We start from the raw sequence: 11,801 nt of genomic DNA, 5'->3' as shown, positions 1-11,801 counted from the left end.
TCTGCCATGTAAATATAACCTAAGTTTAATTATTTAATATTATTAAATAATAATTCCTTTTCCCAAGTGAGAATCGAACCCGCAATCGTCTCCTTAACAGTCACACGCTTGTGCCACTGCGCCATTACGGCCTCAAACCTAAGTTATCGAACTCTAACTTAACCTAAGCTTCTCATGCAATTTTAAAAAGAAAGGAACCCAAGCTTAGTTTCTCAAGTTAAGGTATATTCAAAATGTTTCATTTGCTATGACCAGATGCCACCAGGAGAAATATTATCTGCAATTTGAGAGGCCCGCTTTTTCTCTTCACTTAGTAATACTTCTACAAAAGTAATTTAGCTATATCTATTATGCCGATGAGATTGTATAATTTTGTATGAACGTGTATTGGTCTTACCTTTTTTTTATTTGAAAAGTTCAAAAAAGCTTATTTATTTTATTAGAAATCGTGGCAGGCGTGTGACTGTTAACGCGAGAAATGTATTTATTCTCATTTTTTCACTCTGGTGTCGAGGCAAAACGCGGCGTTGATAACCGCCAGTCAACACACAATGCCCATAGGATTCAGCGGAAAGTAGAGAGCGAAGTATAGTCTAGGTTCTCTCTGTAGTAGGATACTATATGAACTGAGAAAAACCTCATTTCATTTCCGCCTATATTTATAAACTTTTAGCTACCCTTAGAGATAAATGAGTGTAAAAGAATATTTTAGTATTCAACGCGTATATAACGTACGAAATAACATGTTACTTATTCATGGTACAAACATGTACATGTCAAATAACATGTGTGAATATATATAACACTAACTAAATGTTAAATGCTGACGTAGATTTTTTTATTTTTTTATTTAACACAATCTAGTTTACATAGATGCAGCTATTGCTATAATATTTAAGGAAATAAAAATTACATATTATTCTATAATTATAAGCTTAAATTTTACTTAATTTATCTAAAAATATGTTAAATAATAATGATTATTATTATTTTAATAAATATTCGTCTAATATGAACAAAAAATTTTGATTAAAGTAACAATTAGATAAATAATTTCAACTTTTATTTCGTTTTTTTTATCAGATTTCTTGGAGGCACAAGCGTGTGACTGTACGGCGATAGTTATGGGTTCGATGTCAACTCGAGGGAATGAATTCCTCGAAAAATTCGGCGGAAAATGAGGAATGGGCTGTCTTAACACTAGGTTCCCTCTGCCTCTATGATCAAGTTCTCTAAAATTCCTAAAATAATAAAATTAAGCAAAAATATGAGTATCATTAAAATCATCTTAGTTAATGAAGCTAAGAAAGCTTTAACAACCACACTGTGACCAACAAATGTTCAAAGTATTCGGGTGACACTACATTCATTTTTGTTCACAAAATTCATAAACGTGGGCCTCGAGCGCGTCTGTTTTTCCGTTCCTATTTTTTCGGCTTCGTTTTGAGTATGTGAGCCTTTTTAAAAATGCCGTTGGCAAAAGTGAATTCTTTACCTTTAGGAAAATTGTTTTTTTTTGCTGTTTGTTGATATTGAACTCTTAAAAGATTTTATTATATTATGTTTAATATGATATTATGTTCTCTAATTTTTCGCCCAATGTCGAACTTAGGGGCACATAGTACTCTCTACTTACTCCGCTGACTCTACAATGAATTTTGATTGTAAATTGAAAAAGAGTTTTTTATTTATTCTATTTAAAATATGTATATAAACAAAATATTCTATATAAAAGCTTCTATTTTTTGTAAAAGGATATCAGAATAAAAAAAACATAAATTTACATAATTTAGTTTAATATCATTTAATAAATTAGATTTTAAAACTATTTACCTAACAAATAACACTAGTTACGGCAATTCCGCCCAACCAGAGCTTAAAGCTCTAAATCCTAGCAAAAACCCATTACCCTATACAATAAAAATATATTTAAAAAAAATGACAATTGTCAAACGCAAAGCTAATGAAAGAATCAATTTGTCCGTCAATATGAGCTACTTTACCTGTAACAGGTAGGGGAGGCAGGGCGGGCGGGCAGTGCTACCGCCGCCTCCGCGCGATACGGACGCGCGTGTGCTGTGACCGTTCCCATTCTGTGTTGTTCTATGCCGTTTAGTTTTTAATTATTTATTTAATTATTAATAAGGATTTTTAAGGTACGTATTTTTCTAATTTTTGTTATTGTAAAAAAAATATTTTTCATTTTTTTTTTTCTCTAATTTTAATTGAAATATTTCATCAATTTATATTATATTGTATTTTTTTAATAACTTAAGTATAAGATATATATTTTTAATAATAAATGTTATATTAATAAAATAATTACCGCCATTACAGCGGCTAGAGTTCACGTAGATTTTACTTGTTGCACATTTGACGATCGCTTCATTTATTTAAAGTTAAATCGTGCTTATTTCAGTTAAACATTTATTACGTAGTATAATTATATTACGGCGCTTTTCATGCAATACTGTTTACTTTTTTTAAAGTAGCAGTAGGAATTTTGATATATAAGGACAGAGACATTTTTTTAATAATATTTCAGGATAAAATTGTACAAAATGTATTCACAATTCATAAACCAATTAACTATTCCCATTTTAGGGTATATTATACATTTTTATAAATAAAATATATTAAAATGGCACACAAAATATCACTGATCACTTTTAAAACAACAAAAAAGCTCTCAAATAAATGCGATTTATTTGTAAATGTTAAAAATAAATTTGCATATAAAAAGATAGGCAAAACATCCCTTTTGAAAACAACGAATATTTATTCAGTCTTTCACTCACGTGTCTAAAACTTCTTTTTTGTTCCCAACTACATTGTTTGCTGTAAAATTTTACTTTTACAATATACGAGTACATAAATATGTACATATATTCGGATTGTGATTAAAAAAGAAAAAGAAGTAATTTATTTTTTTATATTATTTTAAGGCTTTATCAAGTGGGTGGGAATCAAACCCGCAATCCAAATAAATTTATTTAAGTAATACAATATAATTTATCAAATTTAGAAGGATTACCATACAACAGTAATAATGTAAATTATATATCAGAAAGCGAAAGTTAAAGCCGAGACGGTACAAGTTGGACAAAGGGCTGGGGACAATTTCTAATCCGGGTTTGGCTCAAACCCAAAACTAACTTAAGATTAGATATGGTCATAGTGGTTTGAACCCTATTTGACGTTTTCTTTCATCCTACCAATATTGTAAATGTGAAATTTTATGAGGATGTCTGTTGCACTTTAACGCCAAAACTGCTGAATGGATTTAGGTGAAACTTTGAAATAATATGGCCTATACATCAGAATAAGACATGGGCTACAATTTTTATAAATATTTTGTATAGTTTGGATATAACAGTAAGTTTAAGCGGGCGAAGTTGCGTTTGGGTCGCTACTAATCTACTAGTATAAGTATGTAATTTCATAAAAGAAAACTATATACCTATAACTGCACTGCACTTTTCCGTTTCCCATTTTCTGCCAAATTTTTGAGACAAGTAGTGATGAGAGGTGGAACTCTACGCCTCGCTTTTTCTTGGTTCCAGACTGATTAAACAAAAATAACGTTTCCCCCTTGGGAATCAAACCCACAACCGTCGCGTTTACACACGCCATGTCACTATACCAAGACAGCCATTAAAAATAATCAAACTATTGATAGATATATTATAAAAGTTCAAATATAATTTTACCACAAAGTTACGCCTAAAGTGAAAATCAATTTTCACTATTAATATAATAACGTGTTCGTAGCAGCACATCCAATATGGCCGCAGGCATCGTTGTCACGTACGTTCACTCAAAATATAATTACATTATTTACTTTATGTATAATTATATGTCATTAAATTAAAATGTTAGTTCAGCTGTAAACTGGCTTACTGGTTACCGCAGTGGTCACTAGTTCGATTACCGCTGATAACAAACAGCGACTTAGAACTAAATGTGATATGATTAAGAAATTTGATATCGCGGTTTTGCTAACAAGTTGTATTTGTATAATATAATAGGAAATAGATTAAAGCTATAAAGTAATATAAATTTGTTATGGGTTCGATTCCAACTCTAGGAAATCTCTTCAATTGAAATTTTAAATATGTAATATTTATACGTAAATGTAGTCCTTAAAAGATTAAAACTGCTTTAAAATCTTTTAGAAGTCTGCATTCAATTCAAATAGCCCGCATGACATCTGAGCTAGCTATGACCGCAGGTACAGTAGATTAAATAGAAACAATTAAAATGTTATATACAATACAAAAAATATTTCAATTTAATCCATTAGTTCCTGAGATTAGCGCGAATGAACTCTTATATTATTTTACTATACAAAGATTCGTTTCATTCCGCATACTACTTAAAGATAGAGACTTATAATCCTGTATTCATCTAAATATATAAAATCGAAAGGTCACTTACTCATCACGAAATCTCAGAAACTACATGTGCTAGGAATCTCAAATTTTGCATATAAGTTACTTATAGGACGTAGGTGCTCGCTAAGACGGGAATTTGCAATATTCGACTTCTAAGGGGTTGTTTTAAGGGGTTTTTGGGGTCGAAAGTTTGTATGAAACTTCGTTACTACAAATGTATCAAATTTTGCATGGTCGTCACTTATAGGACGTAAGTACTCATGGAGACAGAAATTAATAATAACGTAGTTCACGCAGGCGAAGCCGCTAGTGGACCGCTAGTATAGTATATAATATTTAATAGCAAAACTAGTAAATTAATATAGAATACATAAAACAGATTCATTATTTATTACTACAAAATCGTTAATAAATAATAATACGGACGTAATAGTGGATAATGCATTTATTAATAATGAATCCAAAAGCCAAGAATTTACTTATGTTTCCATTAGATATAGGTTTATCTATTGGAGAGCTATTTATTGGCACACGAGGTTAATTTGGCTTGCGATCGGTTCAGGACAAGGCGGTGCTACAAACCTTGAATTTCAGTAAATATTTAGTAAACTTCAATTAAATAAAGTATAAATCATTTTTTTTTGTTTAACGCTGTATCCCACACTTAACAGGGTAGGCAGAGGGAACCTGGGAGCCTAGTGTTAACACACTCTGTTTTGGTTATCGGGATATCGGGATTCGCGTTTATCTATGAGATAGCTATTTATTGGCACACGAGGTTAATTTGGTTTGCAATTGAATCAGAACAAGGCGGTGTTACAAACCTTGAATTTAAGTAAATATTTATTAAATTTCAATTTTAACGTGACATTAAGATTTTTTGGATGGATCGATTTGGATTCGATGCTCACTTTGGGTAATAAATTACATATTTTCATTTCTTCGCACTGGTGACAAGACAAAGCACGGCGTTGAGATCCCTCACCCAATGCGCAATGTCTCGAAAATTGGGTGACAGGTGGAGGTAGACTGGCATAACACGAAATTACCCCTGCCTAACCGAGAGAAAGAGAGAGAGAAAATAAGCAAGATACATCGTGAGTTTAAGAAAAAATAGAAAGATCATGTAATATGGCGGTAAAGGTAGAATTGTGTGTAAAACATTTGTTAACATTTTAGCCTTTACTAAATATAAATATAAATTTACATAAATATTTAAATTCCTCAAGTGGGAATCGCGCCCACAACCAGTCGCGTTTACAATCATTGTGCCCCTGCGCCTTCAAAACAAACACCCATTCATATCGTGAACAAATAATTAAACGAGAATTTATTATTTCCTGTTTAATTTACTTCCCAGATTTAGTATTATTACACATATATAGCATTGAGATATTATAAGATTGTGGGGTAAACAATATTAAAGGATTTTTCTTCTCTTCGTATTGAATGTATACCTGACATCCTCTGAGCAATCGAAGGAGGTTACCAGGTCAAGAGTGGAAGTGTATCCACTTGGACGTGCTTGGAATGCAACGTGACTACCCTGATTGGTGTACATGGAAGTATTCTTAGCTTCCTACAAATTTAAGAGACGTTTTACAATATCTAAGAAAATCTTATCAAAAAAAAGCTGAAAGCGAAGATTTATTTTCATCTGCGTGATTGTTTTTATAGGGAATGAATGGGTACTGGTAAAGCGGCGTACTGGTAGAGCGGAGTATTTTAACACTAATCTATCTCAGCCTACTATACAGCGTGAAGCTAAAAAAATGAAAGCTATTATATTAATATTTAAATAACTATATATACACATACAATTGTTTGTCGTTGAAAAAAAGAGCCGAAATCTCATAATAAAATCTGGATCGTCCCCTTACTCCTGCCTCATTTGTCGACTAGATGGCGTACCTTTGAAGCTGATCTATAGAGTGATTCTATTCACAAGGGGTCCCTCTAAGTGAATATATTTTTTCAATTTCACTTCCACGGCAGTCATGCTTAGAAAAATGGCCTATCCTAACTTCCATACGGGTTTTTTAGAATATACCGTGAAATATATGTATGTCGCCTTTATAAATATTTACGAACTACATTTCGTTTTGGTGTTCCTGTTTGTAAAACAAGTTATTATTACTGTTGTTTGTGAAACTTTTGTAAATATTCATGGAGATTAAAAATGTGAATTATATTACCGCGAGCGCGTGGAGTCGGCGGTCATCGTCGAAAAGAAATTAAATGTTATTTATATGGTATTTGTATGTAAGCAATTGTTATTGCTTTACTGTATTTTTGGTATAAAATATGTACTTTTAATTAAAATTATTTAATTATACATGACATAGACAGAGTCTTGGTGTTTGTGGCAAAAGGGGGGGGGGGGGGGGCTAATGTTTAATATTAATTTCAGCTCGATACCTCTACGGATCTCCAGAAAAATGGTCTTGACAGACAGATGGCCAATAAATTGATCCTTTAAGGATTTCGTTTTTTCATTGTGAAGTACGAAACCCTAAAAAAAGAACTATTCATATAAAGGTATATACATCTATCAGTTTATAATAGCACAAAATTTGTTAAAATTAAGTTTAATTTATTTAAAGAGATTCCACTTACTAAAATACTACAATTTAAATCTAATTGACACAAATATGACTCGGAAAGCTCATACAAGTGTCGTTCATTTAAATACTGGCGGGTAGATTTGCAATTAAAATACAGTTAATAAAATCGCGACGTTTGAGGTTAATTTACAGGATCTAGCTTGTACAGTCAGTTACTTAAATATTAGAGTACTTTGTGTAGAACATTAACATATTCAGTTAGAATTGCATTTAGGAGGTGCTATGACAGACAAATTTTATATACATACATGACAAAATGTGGGTTCGATCCTCACTTGAGGAATTGGATTATTTAATATCTTCATTTCTCGTCGTATTGAGTTCCACCACTTAACACACAATGACTCTAGAATTCGGCGGAAAATGCGGAAAACACTATTGCTCCTATCCGCACTATTCCTATATTATTTCTTCTAATCGCAATTATTACTATTTTTTTCTACGACCGCCTATTTTGTGCTATTCATGGCAAGTGGGTATTCGTGGCGCAGGGCACAAACTGTAAGCACGATAGGTTGAGGATTCGGTACCCACTTAAAGAAATGGTATATTAGTTCTGGTGCGATGGCAAAGCGCGGCGTTGAGTTCCGCTAGTCAACACGCAATGCCTCTAGAATTCTACAGAAAATGGGGAACAGAAGGTCTTAACACTAGGCTCTTTCTCACAACCCTGGTATATGCAGGGTGAAGTTGAATAAAAACCTATTTACATTAAAAGCTGAATATTGGCCATTAAACTGTTAGAAATCAATCGGCCTTTTTTATGTTTGCTTAAATAAATATGAAAATATACGGTTGTATACGGTAAAAACGTTTTGTCCTGTCATGGGCATCACTCATCGAATACGACCGACATCAAAGGTTAATGATTTGGAAATCTTTCTGATAATCATAACCGGTGATTTTTTTCTATTACGCTCGTAATATGTTTTTGGTGATGTTAAAAATTAAAAAAATATTTTTTCATTAATTATTAATTTCTTAATTATTTATTTATATTATATTATTTACTAGTGACTTAGTAGAAGCCTTGGATTTATTAAAATTTAAACCACATTACAATCAAATGGTATTAAAATCATTTAATTTTTTTCGTCAATAGATAATTTAAACAAATGGAGAACATATTTTTGAGGTCAGTGGTGGTGCAGAGGCACAAGTCACATCTGTAAACCCGTCAAGTCGTGGGTTCGATACCCACTCGGGGAAATGTAATATTTAACATTTTCATGGTAACGAGACACTGAGTTCCAACACTCAACACGCACAGCTTCCAAAATTCGGCTGAAAGTGTTGAACTTCTTGTCTTAATGGGATGGGGACGGAGTATCTTAATTCTAGGTTCCCAAGTTCTCTCTGCCTAAGGTAGGCAAGCAAGCTAAAAATGTTACTACATAAATAATACTCCTTGGCAAACCCTGGCAATAGCCAGGATTAATACCAGGAGGAAGAAGAAGAAGAAGATAAATAATACTCCTTATTTTCAAGGCAATATACAGGAAGACGACGTAGTGAATAAGCACTCGATCATTCACTTTAAAATGTAAATTGAGAAGAATTCCTAAATCCTAGTGATTTATTGGTTGCTAGAAACAAGTATACATTATGCTAAGAAACATTAACAACAGACATGTTTGACTTTCGTAATATGAGCTTTTCAACGGAATCGAGTAAATTTAGTTTTCTATACATCAAGTAGAATGTTCTGGTAATAGCTCGTCATCATGACATGCAAATTTTAATATGAGATATATTATTATTATTCTTGTAAGGTTCACGTGAAACTTCCTACACAGAGAAGTTTTAAAGGATCTTTTATTTTGCTTACACCACCAAAAAAAATTTTTTTTGAATTTTTAGTATATTATTTTTTGCTCACGGATCTTTTAAATAGGTAACAGAACTTGGAGGTTGATACATGTTTGTTCACTTATTGCATAATTGAAAGTAAAGAGAAGTGTTACGACTCTCCATTCTCCTTTTTTCGGAGATTTCCCGAGAATTCCGGAGGCATTGCATGTGGAATGCTATCAGAGCGAAGAAATTAAAATATTAAATATTTCATTTCCACGATTGGAAATCGAACCCATAACCTATCCCTTTACAATCACGCGCTATAGTAGCGCGTGCCCTGTGTTACGATTAACCTTAATTATTATTTATATAATATAATATTTATTTTCAATATTAAATGAAACAATTGAATATTGTTTAACTGAATGTACAAAACAGATAGCGGGTGCAATGATAAACAACCACTTTGAAACACGAATATGTATTGGATAAACTAAGCGGGCCGCGCTAATGGACAGACGATAACTAAAAGCTTGTTCACGTCACTACGTAAGCCGTTGTACGAGTGTATAGGTGTTTGGAGAAGAATGCACTTTTTATTTTTGGTACGAGGAATATGTAGATATTTCTCCATTCTTCTTAAAAGGACTTGTCCTCACTGACTGAGGTAAGACGCAGGCACAGCCGTAACCGCTGTGCGTAGAAACGTGAAATTTGGACAGATGTTTACTTTCGTAATCTGAATATCCACTAAGAAGGGATTTTGAAAAATTTTTACCCTAAAGGAGTGAAATAGGGGTTCAAAGTTTGTATGGAAAAAAAATTAAATCGGCACCGATTTTTATAAAATTTGAAATTTAGATTTTTAAAAGTATTTAATTGAACACATGTTTCATCGTTTTCTCGAATTCTCCCCCTAAGGGTGCAAATAAGGGGTTGAAAGTTTGTATAGATTTTTTTTAAAATCGGCACCAATTTTTATAAAATTTGGAATTCAGACTCTTAAAAGTATTTAAATGAACACATGTTTCATGGTTTTCTAGAATTCTTCCCCTAAGGGTGCAAATAAGGGGCACATAAGGGGCACGTGAATTGAACACATGTTTCGTGGTTTATTAGAATTCACCCCTAATTACGCAAGCGAAGCTGCGCGCGTCCGCTAGTATTTAAAACGCGCGGAGCGCGTGCCAAGTTTCTGGGTTTCAGAACTGGCGAGCAGCACCGTGTGTTATTTTACACGAACCATTTGAAGCCACTTTTTACCTATTCGTAACTCAAAAACTATTCCACCTAAAGCTGTCATATTTGGCTCAAATATTTAGACCCCCTACCTGTATACGTGCATAAAATTTCATAAACACAGCTCAAACAGTTATTTAGATAATGACGTCCAAAAATCGTAAATTTTTAGGGGGGTGACTGACCTATAGACCTTAATGTTAACCAAGTTCCAGATGATCTAGAATGGTGAAATTTAGCATCCGGTTAAGTAATTGGGTGTATGTCAAGGGAAAAATCCGAAACTAGTATTTTTTTAAATATTTTCTTATAATTTTTCAATAAATAGATTCAATTAGGAACATTTACTTATAGCACCTGTAATGAAAGCATAGCAATCAAAGTTAATTATAACTGATTTTTAGGCATAGCGCCTGCCAACAAAATAAGAGCAATGCATTATTTATATATATTTGCTTTTATTTATGTCACACGTTAGTAAATATTTTATTTGTTTTGTAGACTAACTTCACTATTACTTACGTAAACCATCTCAAACAACACGATGCTTTCAAGTATATTTTAAGATAAGATATGTCTCCATTTGTAGCTGAAAATGACTCTAATTTATGTCCTGAGAAAGCCTGTCATCATGTGGACTTCAAGGGCTTCACGTAAAAATATAAAAATATAATAAATGGATTAACATCCTTCATTATTATTTATTACTAGCGGACGCGCGCAGCTTCGCTTGCCTATTTAAGGGTGAATTCTAATAACCCATAAAACATGTGTTCAATGAAATATTTTTAAGTCTAAATTTCAAATTTTATAATAATCGGTGGCGTTTTAAAAATTTTTCTATATAAACTTTCAACCCCTTATTTGCACCCTTAGGGGGTTATTTCTAGAAAACCATACAACATATGTTTAATTATATACGTTTAAGAGTCTGAATTTCAAATTTTATGAATATTTATGAATATTTGCACCCCTAAAGGTTCTCTCTAGGGGGGGAATAATAAGAGGGGAGAATTCTAGAAAACGATGAAACACGTGTTCAATTAAATACCTTTAAAAATCTAAATTTCAAATTTTATAAAAATCGGTGCCGATTTAAATTTTTTTCCATAAAAACTTTGAACCGCTATTTCATCTCTTTAAGGTTAAAATTTTTCGAAATCCCTTCTTAGTGGATGTCCAGATTACGAAAGTAAACTTTTGTCCAAATTTAACGTTTCTACCATCAGCGGTTAAGGCTGTGCGTGCGTCTTACCTCAGTCAGTGAGGACAAGTCCTTTTATATATATAGATAATTTAAACATTTTAGTACTTATTATACTAAGAGCATTTGCATAGTCGATTAACGTATTTGATATTAAATACCTGAAGAACTTTTATTAAATTAGTGAATCACTTTTACATTTTTAAATATAAATTATTATAAAAAAGATACATTTAAAAATATAAAAAAACCACTCTTCCGAGGGCGGGACAAGGGTCCAAGCCATCGGTGGCTAGGGCTCCAGAGAGAGGAACCGCCGCACAATACGTGCCGTCTCAAGTAATACTTCCTTCTGTATCCGGTTCTTGATCCAACAGCTAAGCGATAGCCTCTTAAGGTGTTGGTCGAGGCTTTTCGCTATTAAACCGTTAACCGAAACCACTATCGGCACAATGATAACAAATAACAAATTATTATTACAATATTTAAGTACTAAGTCCTATAAGGGTTCTGTTTTATTGCTTTCGAGGTACAGAATCCTAAAAC

General features: G+C 32.6%; 1 long non-coding RNA gene across 1 annotated transcript in view; it reads left to right on the top strand.

Moving 5' to 3' along the window:
• Positions 1 to 2,045: 2,045 nt before the first annotated feature.
• The window catches only part of LOC146531543 (uncharacterized), a 51,593-nt gene continuing 41,837 nt past the window's right edge, over positions 2,046 to 11,801 (top strand). Inside the window, exon 1 of the long non-coding RNA XR_014878775.1 lies at positions 2,046 to 2,156. This is a non-coding gene — a long non-coding RNA (uncharacterized LOC146531543). The remainder of the gene's footprint in view (positions 2,157 to 11,801) is intronic.

Source organism: Heliconius melpomene, chromosome 15 (genome assembly GCF_056956725.1).
Source record: "Heliconius melpomene rosina isolate 202511_hmr_F chromosome 15, ASM5695672v1, whole genome shotgun sequence".
NCBI classification, from domain to species: domain Eukaryota; kingdom Metazoa; phylum Arthropoda; class Insecta; order Lepidoptera; family Nymphalidae; genus Heliconius; species Heliconius melpomene.
This window is presented reverse-complemented; position numbering and strand designations above follow the sequence as displayed.